Source organism: Vigna unguiculata, chromosome 1, assembly GCF_037176805.1.
Source record: "Vigna unguiculata cultivar grain cowpea cultivar isolate G323 ecotype 2 chromosome 1, ASM3717680v1, whole genome shotgun sequence".
NCBI classification, from domain to species: Eukaryota; Viridiplantae; Streptophyta; class Magnoliopsida; order Fabales; family Fabaceae; genus Vigna; species Vigna unguiculata.
Window position 1 is genome coordinate 590,607 of NC_140792.1, and position 17,741 is coordinate 608,347.

The 17,741-nt window shown below is 25.8% G+C and overlaps 1 pseudogene; it reads right to left on the reverse strand.

The window, feature by feature from the left end:
• Nucleotides 1–10,479: 10,479 nt before the first annotated feature.
• LOC114175819 (berberine bridge enzyme-like 22 pseudogene) lies at nt 10,480–12,359 on the reverse strand (annotated as a pseudogene).
• Between the last annotated feature and the right edge of the window lie 5,382 nt (nt 12,360–17,741).

Genomic DNA, 17,741 nt, shown 5'->3' on the forward strand with positions numbered 1-17,741 from the left:
ACATGATGAAAATATAGGATAATGCTGAAGCTATTTTGTCAACCAGTTGAAACAGTTGTTGATTTGACTCTGTCCATGATGGCTGCTATAGAAGTAAAACGTAAATTTAATTAAGACCTTGGAATTAAATGTTTAAAAAGTATATGTTAAAATCTAAAGATGCGTGAAAGAAATAAAGAAGATTAAAAAAAGGTAAGCAAAAATCAATAGAAAATGTCAGTAAATTTAAAATTGCACGCAGTAATGGAAAATTCATTGATGTTCTGTTTAGGTTAATGCTGTAATGTTTATAAGCATAAATGTATATAATTTTAAAAATTATACTCAAAATTTATATATTTAATTATTATTGCTACTATAATAAAAATTAATATATAATTTAATTATTAATACTATAAAAAGTTAATAATATATATATATATATATATATATATATATATATATATATAACTACAAAATAAATCACACATGAAATATTATTTTGTGAGTAATTTTTTTTTATAACTTTTAAAAATAAATTTATTCTTTTACTATTTTATTTATATAACTATTTTTTTTAATTTAAGATGAAAAATAATTTATCATAATACAGTAAAGTAAAAGATCGAAAGTTGTTAAGAGAGTAATTAATCTATAATTAAAAATTGGCTATGAAATAATATATAGTACATTACTTTTTCTTTTATATTCATAAAAAAATATAAACAAAATATTCATGAAATAAAAAAACAATGTTAACTATTAAATAAATATTTCATTATCAAGTTAAATAAGAGATTTATTTTTTTTCTTTAAAAATGAAAAATGTTAATTATTAAATAAATATTTCAGTATCAAGTAAGACAAGATTTCTTTTTTCAAAAAATAAAAGAAAATACAAGAACAAAAATAATAAATTTGTTTCTAGTTTCACTTTTTTATTTCGATTAAGAAAGAAATCAAGTGAGATAGAGATAATTTAAATTTGTGAGAAAAAATAATAAAAGAAAATAAATAATATTTAAATAAGTATTTGTTTTTATTATTTTGATTTTATATTTGAGTATTTATTATCATAAAATATTGTATTTTATAAAAAAAATTAAAAATATCTAATTTAATTTCCATCCATTTTTAATATATACTATAATTAAAAAAAAAATAAAAAAATAAAAAATTAGTAATATACACATAATATAAAAAGATTTAAAAGTTTTGAGTACCATAACACCTATCCCTTAATGATCCGTCCTGTTTATAATCATAACTGATGTCATTTTGGATATATTATTTTGACTTTATTATATTTTATTTAGTCTTTTAAAAAATTGGATAACTTGGCTTTTGATTTTTTGAATTTATAATTAATTATTTTAGTTCTATGTAACCTAAAAGGAGTTGTTTTAGTATTTTATTTTAAATGTTATTAAAGATTTCACTTTCTCAAATATGCTCTACCTATATTCTATTTAGAAGATTTCACTTTCTTAAATAGGCTCAAGGTATCATTATGAAATTTTTGACATTCCATCTAAGATTTCACTTTCATTTTTAATGAATTCTGTGTTCTTTATATGGCATTTTTGTTTTGCTTTGTATTATTGTTAAGATATTTTATGTCTGAGCATAGAATTAGAACATGTTTATTTCTTTGTCATGAAATAAAAACAGAGAGTTAATTTTACATTTCAGGAACGGAAACAAATTTATTTTTAAATATTAGTGATAAAAAATATAAATGAACGTAATTTTTAAAATTAAGCTTTATTATTTTAACAATTAAATGAATAAACTTATAATTGTGTAGGAACATTTTTTAAGCTCTCTAATTATATCAATTTTTGTTTTTGTGCCTGGTAATATTTGTTTTGGTTCTTCTAACTTCTAAACATTTTTGTTTTTAATTTCTGCTCTCAAATGTTTTAAGAATATTCCACGAATATCGACGTGGTTCTTAATGATGATATAATATAATAAGGCAGAAGAAAATGGACATTTATAAGTAAAAAGACATTTTGAAATTACAGTAAGAACTAAAATAAAATAAACACATAAAATAGTTAATTAAATTAATAAAATTAATAATATGAAAACAAAATATTGTTAAAAAGTAACAAATAGAAACTTAAAAATATTGAACTGAAAATAATTCAATTATAGAAAATATATTTAATGTATAATTGTTTTAATTTTTCAAATATCTCAATAAAATAACATTTGTAGGAAAAATATCTCACATAAGAATATTATAAGAATGTTATAAGAATCTCGACTTTGTTGATAATGATGATAATATAATAAGGAATAGGAAAAAGACATTTAGGAAAAAAGACATTTGAAATTAAACTAAGCATTAAAATAAAATGAACACTTAAACATTATTAATATAGCTTCTCTTCTTTTAATTGATTCAGAATTGGAAAGAGATTATCTAAATTCTAACCATTTCAAATTTGCCTTAAACTTCACGAGTAATGATGGGTATTGATATCTTATTTTTTTTATTAATTAATTAGATTGAAACACTTGTCTTGCAGGGTAAAGGAATTATTAAATAAATAAAATAATGTATAACACGAAATTGTAAAATAAGTAATTTAATTAACATAATTAATAATATGAAAAAAAATTTTTAAAAAGTAACAAATAAAACATTTAATATAAAGACCTAAATAATGATATTTTAGAATTGATAGTGATATAAAAATAGTGAGATTTCATATTATTTTAATATTAAAAAGATTTAATATAAATAATTTTGTTATAAACGAGTTTCATTATTTTAAAACACATCATCTCTATAAACGATTTTTCTATAGTTATCTAAGAGTTTGTTCATTTGTTTGAAGATCTCAAACTGTTGGAATGATCCTTGAGGCAAACTCTTTAATTTGGACTGATTAGTTTTATTTTTGCATGTGGTCCTCTTTTGGTTGCATGTGTCATTTAAGTCATCAAGGTAAATATTTGATTAGTGATCATAATGGTATGTCCTTATCGTTTTTATGATGTTTCTATATATAGATAGAACATCATGTGGAGATAGAGACAATTTGGTTATCTAGAATTGTTTAAGTTGTTTTCAGGTGAGAGAAGCTAATCCTAGCTTTTGCTTGTCGAGATTGTTAATTTGTTGTTGTCAATTGATAATTTGGTGTGATAAGTTATGAATTTTTTATTCACTTGTTCTGTGGTGATAAACTGCATGTTTTATCTGATAAGTTGAGATTGAACTTGTGTAGTCTGTAGGATTGTGCAAAATTTTGTTTACATCATCTAAAATTTTGAATGGTTTGTTAAAGTTGTTGAATTGAGGTTAAACATGGGTTGTGTGTTGATTTCTTTTAAAATATATGGTTTTGTATGTGAACTTGGATGTCTCTATAAGATCCTTTAACGAAGTAATTTGGTCAAACTTGAGTTAAGAACCTGAAATTTGAAGTGTTAATTTTAGAAAGTGGGGATTAACCTAGAAGAGGTCTAATTACTCAATTAAAGCTCAAAAAGGGGAGTTTGAGGTTCTCGTATAGTGCTAGACGGTATTGATATCGCTGGGCGCCACTAATCCAGTGGCTCTCTGGTTGGATTTCTTGTCGTTGGGCACTAGTTCCAAGATTTCAATCATGGAAGCTGCAATGGTGCTTTTATTGGACGAGAAAGTGGTGTTGGGCGCCATTTGGTTGGCACTAGGCAGAAACCTTCCAGGGATACCTCTAATTGAGTGGCGATGGGTGGTGGTCTATTGTGCTGGGCGGTATTAGAAACTCTTCTTTTTCATGTTTGGAATTTCATAAGAACTTGTTTGATAGGTATGATGTATTTATAATGAAATTATTGATAGAGTATAAATAGGTATGATAATGTATGATGGTTATCATAGATTTTGTATGAGATAATGGTTAATAAGGATGAAATAAAGGGTTGTTTGTTTTGGATAATGGAATTCCATAGGAAAGTCCCATTTGTTGTGTAGTGTAAGCATTGATGTGGGAGTCTAGGGTTGGAAGTTATCCTGATACTCCACTAGTCATTCAAACTCACATAGAGAAGAATGGACTAGGGTTGAGAATGGCAGGAGATCCTGGTCAAGGGAACTTTTTGAAGTTCTAAGTGGTCTGTATAGGATTGACCTTATGGGTGGAGAGTATCCATCACAAATGCTAAAACCTCTTGATATTAAATATCAATTTATGTATTGAATAATTTAGTGGAGAGTCTTTGTTTATATAGTTTGTATTTGTATGATTAGTTGGAGTGCATTGTATTGTGATACAACATATTATATGATGTTCTTTTTGTATATTAGTTTACCTTTTCTTCTTTGTTGGTTTGTTTTGTGTTTGTGTTCTTCATTTAATAATGATCGCCTTATTGGTGTGAGTAGATGAAGATACAAGTTTATAGTTTTCCTCTTAGAGATAATGAGTTAGTTGTCTAGTGGCGAAACTTGGACAAAAATTTTAGGAGTGCCAAATTAGATTTTCTATATATAAATTATTTTTTTCTAATTAAATAAAAAGACTCTTCATTTCTTTTGTTTAAACCATTCTCATAAAGTGATTATCGTCTACATTTTTCAATTTATAATATTTCTAATTCATTTTATGCAACAAGATTCGTATGCAATGTAGGATAAGATACATCCATAAAATTTTACAAATTTTACCATATACAGCATAAAACACAAAATTTCTAAATTTCATAATTTAGATTATACTAATTTCGAAAGAAAAAATATAATTAGGGTGCGTGTCAATTTTATTAAAGAATCCTACGATCATAATTATGCATACTAATTTAGACAAAACTTAATTTGAGAAAAATATCATAATAATATAATCATGATACATACATCATAATAAGATATTAACCTCGATTCATGAGAGATATTGTGCGTTTTTAATCTTTTATTTCCTAATATATCTCTTTGTCTCTCTTTCTACTCTCATTCTTTCTTAATGATTTACTATAAAAGAAAAAAAAAACCTGACAAAACCCTACTATATTTTATTAATCAATGTTTTCATTTTATTTTTTAAACAATAAATATATATAAATTTTAATATATATATATATATATATATAATAGGTGATATAATGAATTTTTTTACTAAATTTAATATAAATAAAATAATAATATATAAATATAATTTTAAAAAATATATAATATTATATAAAAAATAAAATTTAAAATTTTTAGGGAAGCCGTGGCTTCTCTCAGTCATAGCAATGGTCCTTGCCATTGTAGTAGTCTAAGTCGTGGGATGATAGTAAATCTTGTTTGGTATAGTTTGAAATAGAATCATAGTTTAGAAACTTGGGGTATAAATATCTATTGTTTGAATATTTTAATGAAATGTTTTATTTTAATAGTCTTATACTTTTATACTTTTATACTTTTAAGATGAGATATTACATTTAAAGTATATTTATCTGAAAATAATTCAATATTAGAAAATATATTTGATGACCAATTATTTTTAAATTTTTAAATATCTCACATAAATAACATTTTTGTGTAATTTTTACTTCTTAAATCATTACAATTAAAAATAAGTATTTGAAAATACTTTTAGTACAAACTAAAGTAACTCTTCCTCTCAAATAAGAAATACTGTTAAAATTTGCAATAATATTAAAATAAAAATAATCAAATCATCAAAAATAAATTTAGAATTTAGGGTGAAAATATTCTAACACTTTTTTTACTCATTTGTTAAATCTCATTCGAGGTCAATTTGCAACTTTTAAAAGTCATTCACTAATTGTTATTGTTATTTTTATTGCAGACTAATGACCATGAGAATAAACATTTTACCCATGCCTACATAATCATATAGAAAGAAAAATTATTTTGGTGGTTCAACAATTGTTTGTATTATCTTTAATTTAATCATCTATGATAAGATATTGATTCAAGTGATAAATAAAACAAGTGTGATAAATAAGGGCCATAAAAATTTCAACTTTTTCTACCATAAAGCCTTTACTAAAAGTTTATGACAAAATTAATTTAAAAAATGATATTAGTGGATAATCCTCTTATCATTGTATATGAGAATTACTTCTATTTCTACATGATAAAGATACTTGATTTTTGTATTATTTATGTAAAATCAAAAGTTAAAATAAGATATGAAAAAAATTCAATGTAAAAAAAATCATAAAAAAAATATCTTTTGATCAAGTCTCACCAAAAAATCTTCGTAGTTATACCTCAAAATCATTATTATAAACAAAGTCAAACAACTCTAACTCTAAATTATTAATTTGTGATAAATACAAAGTTTTACATTAATATTTTTTACTATAAGCTCCACTACTGATCTTTCACTTTGCCTAATCATTTAAATATAAAACAAAACCACTAATAATTGCAAGAAGAGTAGTTAGTCAAAACTATTACTCTCTCATATCCCATTATTTAAATACTTATGTTTTATTTTAGGTTAAATATGTTTTTGTCCCTTAACTTTGAGTGAATTTTGGAATTAGTCCATTTCGAAACTTTAATCCAATTTACTTCTTCATCTTTCGAAATACGTAGATTTAGTCATTTTAATCAAATTTTGTTAAATTTATTTGACATTTCAAGCGTGTTTTATAATAATATTTGACTTAATATTAAAGCAAAAATGTGTCAAACAGTATAAACAACACAAATACAATCTTGAAATGCGTACGAAACATCAAATAAACCTAACAAAATTTGATTAAAAGGACTAAATCAACGTGTTTTGAAAGATGAAGGACTAAGTTGATCCAAAATTTTGAAATAGACTAATTCTAAAATTTACTAAAAATTAAGAGACCAAAAACATATTTAACCCTTATTTTATTTTTTAGTAAAAAAGAATGACCGAATACATAACTAAATAAATAAATAAATGTCAAGACTTAAATTTAATTCTAACAGAGCAGAGAAAATTGATTAAATCAAGCATATTATTGATATGTTTTGAAGAAGAAAAAAAAAGTTTTGAAATTTTGGAGGAAAAGCAAGCTTTCAATTCACGTATTATCACTATAGAAAATCTGCAAAGAATTAATACCGACAGATTAAAAATCGTCGATAAATATAAGTTATTGATAGATTTAGTGACGGATCTCAAACATGAAAAACATCAATGGATTAGTGCTAAAGTTTTAGACAATTTTAATCATTAGTTTCTTTTTCAAGTTTTGTGAACCACTAAAAAATGGGATAAATGTTTGATTTTCTTGTTGCCACCAAACCAATGACACAATCATGAAAAGTGAAATTTTTTAATTTTTGGATCTGATTGTGAAAGTGAATCGAAGAAGAAAACTAAAAAACAAAGAAGGTGAATAGAAAAAATCACAATAAAACTTAAAAATCTATTAAGGCAAAAAGCATCTTAGAATTCATCACTTCTCATTTTTTCATTTACTTCTGCCATAGCCTCGCTGAAATCCAGATCAATAATAGGTTATTAAGTTTTAAAATAAATTTTAATTAATATGTTAATTTATTTTATTGTAATACATCAACGTTCAATTTTTTCCCGATAATAAAAAGAATGATAAAGTAGAACTAACTTACAAAATAAAAAGAGAAAGAAAAGAAATACAAAATTAAAAAAGAAAACATATGTATTAATTTGAAGAAAAAAAATTGGAGATATAAATATTTTAAGATTTTCTTACTCAATTTGAGACAAAGAAAGGTGTGGGACCTACTTTTGTGATATGTTATGTGTGGAATATTTATATATAACATTTTGCATGGTATGGTTTTAACCCTTATTTGATTTTACGTGGATTAATCCAGAATTAACGTAAATTTTTTATTTTTTAATTAATTTTAGAAACCATATATTAATTCTGCATTAAAAAATCAATTTTAATCAATTTTATATTAATTTGATACAGAATCAAACAGTCACTTAATTGCATGATCTATTTTAAGCTCAGTTGAAAAACCTATTTAGTAATTTCTTTTAATTAAAATATTTTATTCACATTAAATTGATATTTTGGTAGTTTGATTTGTCGTTGGTTGTTATACTTTAGTTTAAATTGTAATATTATATAAAGTGGAAGTTCAATAAGTATGGTTGCACACACCATTCCATAAGAAAACATTGCATTTCTTTTTCTAGTATTTATATAATTATCCACGTCATCTAATATTCTAAAATAAAGATATGCCACTCGTTTGATCGCGCATATTGTTCTATTTTACTCGGGTTTTTTTCTTAATAATTCAAAAAAGCAATTTTTTTGCTTTTTCCTCTCTAAATGTATGTATGACCGTTAGTGTAAATTTGACACGTATTCATTACAATTTTTTTCATGTCACTGTATTTCTAACGTTGTTTTGTGAAAATCTAATATTGTATTTTTGGACAAAGAATTTTAATAATTTTAAAAAATTGTAATACTTACTAATTAAATTACTTATGATTAAATTATTTTTATTTTTTAAATAATTAGTTTGAATAAAGTAATTTGAATATCTTAATTTTCAATTTTCTTATTTGGATAAGACAATTTAATTTTCATTTACGGCGAGCTGAAATCTACCTTTAAGTCTAACTTAACTTAGTTTGACTTTTGATATGGTTGGTTAATTTCAACCTTCGTCCGAAGTTGGTCTGGCTTGAACTTCGTCCTAAATTGATTCAACCTTCGACTCATGTCGTCCCGACTAAACTTCTACTTGTGCTGGCCTAGCTCGACCTTTAGTCTGAGCTTATTCGTCTTGACCTTGGTCTGACCTAGGCTGTCTCGACCTTTGCTTGGGCCGGCTCAAATCGACCTTTGACCCAGGCCGACTCAAATCAGAGCCATCTTGTCTTGACCTTCGATCGAGGTTGACTTGTGGCAAAGGTCGACTTGGCTCGACTTGGGACCTGGACTGACCTGGCTCGACCTTTGGTTTGGGACAAATCGGATTGACCTTCGATCCATACCAACTCGTCTCGACCTTTAATCCGAATTGACTTGTCTTGACCTTCGGATCAAACTAGTCTGACTCAACCCTCGATCTGACTTGATCCAATTCGACCTTTCGTCTATCCTGAGTCCGCTCAACTTTTTGGACCTATGGATTTTTTTGTCCTAACTAATAAGTAATTTCACAACTTTGAGAATTTCAATTTTCTTCTTCTTTGAATGAATGTCAAATTTTACTACTTTAGTTAATTAGTAAATTTGAAATACCTTCTTAAAATTTTTTAATTTCAAATTCCTTTTAATTTTTTCATCCAAAAATATCATTTTCCTTAAAAATTTCAAATTCTTCGTACACATGAATTACTCTCTTCGATTAGCTTTTCCAAACACATTATAAACGCAATGACTTGATTGAAGTTTTTTAAATCAATTTGCAACGCAATTGAAACAAAAATTTAAGTGGACATCGACTCTTAAACTTTTTAACCAACCTGAGACAAGTTACTAAGGCTTTTAAATATATAGAAATCGAATCACTTTTGCTTCCGTATAAAAAGACACACAAATAAATAAAAGAACAATTTACTCTGTATTTACGCTGCTTTTGTATGTACGTTATTAATAATATTATGTAAAAAAAATTAACATTAATAATTTATAATTAAATAATAATGTAAAATTGTGTATAAATCTTCTATTTGTTTTTAGTTTAATTTCACTGTGTAATTTTTTTTTCAAGAAGAAGACACATTTACTTTTTGGTTACATTACTCTATCATCATTTCATCGTTGTTTTGAATGTTAGTTTTTATTACTTTCTTACATTTTTTATATTAGATCTAGTCTCATGTTCTTTGTTACTTATTTATTGTCCATTTAGTATATATATTATTTATATATGTTCATTACAAATTAATGCATGGTAAAGTATGTTTGATAAGGTTAGTAATTTAGTTTTTAACTTATTTTATTAACTTATATAAAAGTATTCAATAATATAATTCAAAATATCAGTAATAGGTTGTTATATTTTTCGTGTAATTTGTAAACATCTTAAATTAATATAATTAATCATTCAGAAAATTACGTATAATTTTGTATACAATTTATTTATTTATTTTTTGAATTTCTTTTTAAAGATTAGTCCATGCTTCACCATCTTAACGTATTAAAACAATGAAAAAAAAAATCAAAATTTCTCTCTAAACTTGTCCGTCTCGGTCCAGTCCGTTTCAACTGTCGGTCTAATTCGATCCGGATCGGTCCATCACAGTTGTCGACCCATACATCATTGACCAATTTATATAATCAAAGAAAAATAATTTTTTATTATTAAATTTTGACAATTTTATCTTATAATCTTAGGTATTATTTTTTAAGTGGTTTTCCATTTTTTTTTTCATTTTTAATATTCTAAAACTATTTAAAAGATGACACCTCATGTTATAAAAAAAATTTCAAAGTTCAGTAGGTATCATCTTCCACAACAAAAGATCATTCTAATATGCTTGTAAACGTTTACACCATAGTGTGGTACCATAATTTGGCATCGATAACAGTAGCAATTAGTGTTCTTGTAACTGTTCATAAGAACTGCGAAACATTAGCAAGATATTTTTGGCATTCCTTATGAGATTTCGTAACTTCATGACATTTTCCACAACTCCAAAACCATTACCAAAATACATCATATCCATTTCAAATTTGCATCCCCAACCTTTGAAATGTTTGCAAAAGCAGCATACCATTCCAGATTGGGTTATTAGCAACAACACAAAGCAGAAAATGAACATAGCAGTGAACCTGCTCGACATAATGTCATACCCTTTAAGAATGAAAGGAATTCAGGAGAGGAATGCTCTGTTCATTCCAGAAAAAATTTTGGGGGTCAAACTTTGTCTTAATCTGTGCCAATCTTCTGAAGTTATCCTTGAAGTACTTCTTCCCCCAAACACTAGCCTTTGAGTAGCTTGTGTTTTGATGCTTGTTTTGGCCTAAATCAAGATCCTTATAGTTGAAGTAGGAAGCTCTAGGAGATTTTGACACATAAGGAGTCATGTATTTGTATATCCTTTTAGCCCATTCTTCATGCTTCTTGGATGCTTCCTTGCTATTCACTTCCCACTTCACCAAGTACTGTATGTTATACAAGTTTCCCTTTCTGTGGGGAAATGGGATTTCAGATTCTGAAATTTCACTCATTCTACCACCATAAGGCTCCAATATCAGCATTGCTAATGTATCTTCCTCAGAAACAATTTTCCAAGCACCTTGTAGACCAGATTCTGGTATTGCCTCCTTCACAAAGTCAGACTTGGCCTTGAAAGAGCTTTTGAATGTGGTGGTTCTGTTGAGCAACAGTTCTAAAGGGTCATCTTTGTTGAATCCAGCAATGGCCATAACTGATTGAATCCAGTTCATTTCAATGCAGTCTTTGGCCTGCAATCCCAGTTCTGGGAAACTCTCATTCATCAGTGGTATCAACCTGTCTATTCCTCCGAGGAACACAGAGTTGAACACTGCTTTAAATGTCTTTGAATTGTCACCACCATTTTGAGCAACTACTCTGATGAAAAGATCCTCATGCAGTTCATGTCCTATGTATTGCCACCTGTGAATCAGATTGTTGGCTCCTTCCCCCAATGTTCTTTCAACATTGAACACTGTGACAATAGGTGGAACTCTGACCAAGCTGATCTTCCATGCAAGGATGACTCCAAAACTAGTAGCACTACCTCCTCTTATGGCCCAGAAAACATCTTCTCCCATTGATTTTCTATCATGAATCTTCCCATTTGCATCAATGAGGTAAGCATCAACAACATGGTCTGCTGCTAGGCCATGTTTTCTCATTATGGTACCTTGTCCCCCTCCACTTATATGCCCACCTACCCCTATGCTAGGACAGGTTCCTGCAGGGAATCCATGAACTTTACTTTCCTTTGATATTTTGTAGTAAAGTTCACCCAATGATGCACCAGCCTGAACCCAAGCTGTTTCATCAGCAATGTTAACTTGAATGGAACGCATGTTGATGAGGTCAACCATCACAAATGGGACCTTACTGAGGTATGATAGCCCTTCATAATCATGGCCACCACTTCTGACTTTGAGCTGCAACCCAAGCTGTTTGCTGCATCTGATGCCTGCTTGAATTTCTGATTCATGGAAAGGTGTCAGAATGAGAAGAGGCTTCCTTGAAGAATTCAACCATCTAGGATTCTGTTCCAATGCTTCCAACACTGGTGTATACAGTGAGGAGGATTTGGTGAGGATGATTTTTTCAATGGATTCAGAATTTCCATCAAGTTTTGTTATCAAGCATTCCTTGAATTTCTTCTCAAGGATGGTTGAAGCTGAAGATGAGATTGGAAGAAGCAGTATCAGAAACACTGCAAGATAACTCATCTGCATGTTTTCTTCTCTGCTTTTGGTTTTAGTGAGTTATTATGTTTCATAACTCAACACACATTTATACACAAACATATCTGTAATACATGTTCACATGAAAAGATAGAATATTGAAGGTGAGAACATGTTGAAGCCATTTTGTGAACAGGGAGAAACATATGTTGATTTGACTTTTCTAAGGCATTTTTTATTTTCCAGATTTGCTGCTGAAGAAATGGAAGCTGAGTAAAATACTGGTTTAAAAAACTTACTGGTATGACTACTTTCCACACAGAAGTAAGTTCTGTGTGTTTGTCACTGTATAAACAATATTTTAATCTCTTAGATCCTTATATTTAGGAACTTTAAATGTCTGTTGTTCTTTGTTAAGTAATTTTGTTAACTTTTTAAGTGCTTTAACACCATCACAATTAAATTGAGAAAAAGAAATTTCATTATCTATAACTATTATAGAGATTTCATTTTTTTCACATTTTTTCACTAAAACATAAACATTAAAAGATAAAAGAAAAATTGTTTGTACAAAAACTAAATAGTATGAATTAAAATATAAGTATGTATTAAATAACTAAGTAAACCTACAATTAAGAACTTTTAAATTAAAACATTAAAATTAGTTTATAAAAATTAAGAGATAAATAAGAAAAAAAAAAGTCCAATAGAAAATCCTGAAATTGCAGACAAATAGAAACTTGATTCTTGCCAGAGAAAATTTTGTATATTAATTTTTAAAAATCAAGCCTTACTACTTTTAGTTAAATCACTAGTAAGTTTTAAAAAATAAATTTACCAATTAATATTACACAATTTTTTAAACTTCAATAAATTCTTACACTTTAAGTTTAAGTCATTCATTATTGTTGAAGGAGAACGTTTTTTTTATTTCTATTATATGTATTCCCTGCAGCAAATGATTTTGTCAATTACAAGTTTTTAACTTTTGTATTAATTTTAAATTTTAAAATTATTAATTATCGTAAATTTGATGGAAGTTTCGAATCTGAAATATTAATTATTTAGTAATAAATTTTTGGGTATGTGTTTAGTTTTAACCAGTGAAAATCATCCCTTAATTCAAACTTCATAATTTTTAATGGCTGCGGATCTGAGTTGTTTAATATTTAATAATAAAATGGTCAAATCAATTATTAACGGATATTTCTGACTGTTGACAAAAAATATATAAACTATTTTTTTTTCCAGTTAGCTCAATTTTAATTATTTCAAAGCTCTTATTATATTTCAATTTCAACTTTCAATGATTCATATTTTAAAGTTAATTCATTTCAATTACTTATCAAATAGTTTTTTACTAATTTATTTAAATTATTCATCTACATTGATATTATAATTTTAGGTGCTATTATATATTTTTTTTAAAATGCAACTAAATAAAAAAAAAGTTAATTGTATTTAGTAATACTAATAAGTTAACTTCTAACTTATTTAACTACCTTGTAGTATATAATCCTATCATCATAATATCTGATAAATTAAATCAAATTTATTAAATATACAGATAAATTTGTTACTAAAAAATTTAAGTCCACTTTACTTTGCGAACTATTTTTTCCCTTCTAAAGTAGTTGCTAGTTAAGACTTAAGATAAAACTTAAGATTTATTAAAAATATTTTGAATATTTTTAAAAAAGGATCCAAGTTCTTTTGTCTGTATTTTTTTAATCTTTTTTTTATTATTAATTTATTCTTTTAGTCTGCTTTGTGGTACACCACCATACACGAGTTTAGAATCTGAATGTTTATTTTAATGGATTTAAAAATTCAATTTAGACATGTAAATTTTAAAGTCTCTTTTGTTTTTTCAATGGCATTAATGAGATTATGCATATTTGTCTCCTATTGCAATGACAACAACTTTCTGATTTGTAAAATTTTATGTTCAAGCATGTGTTGGGAGCCATCGTTTGATGATATGTTTTGGTTGTATTAGTTGACTAAATTAATGTTTTTCTTAAAATATTTATTTATGAAATTTAAAATAGTAAAGTGATTTTTATTAGTTAAAAAAAGTGTACAAAAAAGGTTACATTAATAGGAGATAAAAGTTAAACTCAACAAAAAATAATTATAGTTGGATGATGAGAGTTTCTTAGGTTGGAAACATGTCACTACTGAATAAAAAATATTTTTTTAATCAAATAAATAATAAAAAAGGTTAAATATTTTGGTCAAAAGTTAATTAAGTAATTTAAATAAAAAGACAGTAAACATTCATCCAAGTCCGCACCCATTTAAGTTTGTATTTCGTCTAAATTCACATTGAAAAATGAAAAATTTTCGGATCAATAATTTAGTGATTTTATTTTCACGCTAAAAAAATTACGTAATATATCTTATATCTCTCATATTTTTATAATACCTATAAATTTTCAACCCTCATAATATTTTATATTGTACATAATATATCTTATATCTCTCATAATTTTATAATTTCTACAAATTTTTAACACTCATAATATTTCATACTGTAATTATATGATCCTTGATATTTTATATGGTAAGATGACTCTTAAAATTTTATAAATTTATATCTCATTTAAATCTGTATCAAATTTTCATAATCAAAATACATATTTAAACAAATATTTAGGGTTATATTGAGTTGACTGCTAAACCTAGACTATCACATACAAAATATCTTCGATCTAAGTACACATGGGCTGCTATTCCACAAGCCATTAATGAGAGTAAAGTTAGAAAATTCAAATTAATGCAGAGAATACATACACTCAATAGAGACCAAAATAATTATTTATTTAATTAAAATGACAATAAATTACAAAACTAAATTCATTCTTATGCTTAACAATTATTTTGCGATCTTCACATAGTTGTTAACACAGTGGCGATAAATTTGTATATAAAAAAGAAGTTAAATTTTTAAAAGAAAGTAAAAGAGTTGTGTTTCTGAATTTTTGTATGAAAAGAAGACGTGCCAACAATGTAGAAATGATTCTTGAAAATGTTCATCCATTGACCACAAACATTTTTTACTTGAATTATACTGAAATTAAACCCTCTCTACTAGAATATTATTACTCTTCATATGTTCTATAAGCTAAGTTTTATTAAATATTTTTTTTACTCACCAATTAGCAAGTAGGACTACTAATTTATCATAAATAATAAATAATAAGATATTATTAAATAAGTATATTTTATGTCCATTAAATACGCCTTATTCCATGCAAATAAGCATCAATGATATGCTATTATTTTATTATAACATAGTCCAATGCACATACCTGGTCAAACAAGCAGTTGCCAAAATAGATAAACGAAAGTAAGGTCTAAATTATCCAATTATATATATATATATATATATATATATATATATATATATATATAATATTAAGCAAAGCAACAAGAAATTTGGACCATAAGATCTTGATTATGAATGACAAAGACTCAAATCAAGTATGAATAGTGTCTACTGCAACTCGATTTGTAAAAAAAAAAAAATTCACCATTACCTGTTTGTTTACTCGTTGGGTACCCGCGAATACTCACATACTCGTAAATATTTCAAAATAATATATATTTCATAAATTTTTTAAATAAAATTATAAAAATATATAATATAATATAATATAAATTTTAATTTTAATTAAATTTAACCTAATAAAATATTTTTAATTTTAATTAAATTTAACTTAATAAAATATAAATTAAATTTTAATTTTTTGTGAGTAAAGGATATTCGCGAGAATGGGTAGTATGATACCGGCACCCGATCCATTTATAAACAAATATTAAAATACCGGTTACCCGCTATCTGTGGATAATAAATACCCGCGGATACTAACTATTCCCGGTGGATTTTATCCACGGATATCGCGGACACATATATTTTTGTCATCTCTAGTCTTGATTGCGTTGAGATATAATTTTGTGTATTAGCGACCAAACAATTAATTAGTGATCCTAATTCTGGATTTGTTACTTAGATGCTATTTTTTAATGCATTATTTTTTTTTTCTCTTTGAATTTTCATGCTTGTAATTTTCGGAAGAATTTATACGTGAATATTCATGTGTTAATCAATTATTAGATTTTTTTTGTCTCTTGTGAGCATTTTCAAGCTATAAAAGAATTAAAAATCATTTTCAAACAAACCGTATTGTTAATATTTATTTACAAATTTGTATTACATTATATTTTTATATTTTGAAAAAAAAGTAACATCCAACAGAAAAAACAAATTCAACTCCAAACAAAAAAAAATAATCCCATGTATTGCATGGATTTGTTACTTAGATGCTATTTTTTAATGCATTATTTTTTTTTTCTCTTTGAATTTTCATGCTTGTAATTTTCGGAAGAATTTATACGTGAATATTCATGTGTTAATCAATTATTAGATTTTTTTTGTCTCTTGTGAGCATTTTCAAGCTATAAAAGAATTAAAAATCATTTTCAAACAAACCGTATTGTTAATATTTATTTACAAATTTGTATTACATTATATTTTTATATTTTGAAAAAAAAGTAACATCCAACAGAAAAAACAAATTCAACTCCAAACAAAAAAAAATAATCCCATGTATTGCATGAGAAATAAACTAGTATAAATTGTTTAAACATGTGTTGTATGTATAAATATATAGCTTAAAATATTTTTATTTATTTTGTGTATTAAATGCATAATGTATTATCTAAGTAAAACTTGAACATGATAGGAGAACAATATTGACTATAAATATAACTGTCTTTAAGCTTTTTTCTTCTTCTTTTTTGTCAAAAACAAAACAATAGTGGAATTATGTTTTTATAGCTATGAAATTATATTTGTATTTGAAATTTTTTTATTCATTTTGTTTATTTAGTATGTCAATATGCAAGTTATATTTCAACTTTTTTTTTCCTAAAACAAGTTAACCTATTATTGACCGATTAAGATAGGTTAAAATCGATCCTAGTTGATGTGTTTGGATAACCGGAAGAAATAATTAACATAAACTTATAATTAATTTAATATATCTATATTAATAATAAAATATCTTTTGAAACTTTTTTTTCTTAAACATAATTTTATAATTAACTTAATAGAGATACATTAGTACTAAAAGAATTTGAGACCTTTCCTCTTGCACATAATTTAATAATTAATTTAATACAAAAATATTAGTAGTAAATTTTTTTAAGGTCTCATTTTGTTGGAGACCTAAATCGAATGTTTTATTTGTTTTATCTTTGAGCCGATTTTGATAACAATAACATATGACTCCAATTTATATAAAATATTAATATTTATAATACATCGATATTTTAATTCGTGACACATACATGTGTTTGATATTTTAAAATATTTTATTAATATTTACCAATAAAGTATCTAATGTATAAATTAATCTTTGGAAGATTAATGTGAGTGTGTGTGGTTCAAAAGTAGTTTCTGACTTTGGAGCAAG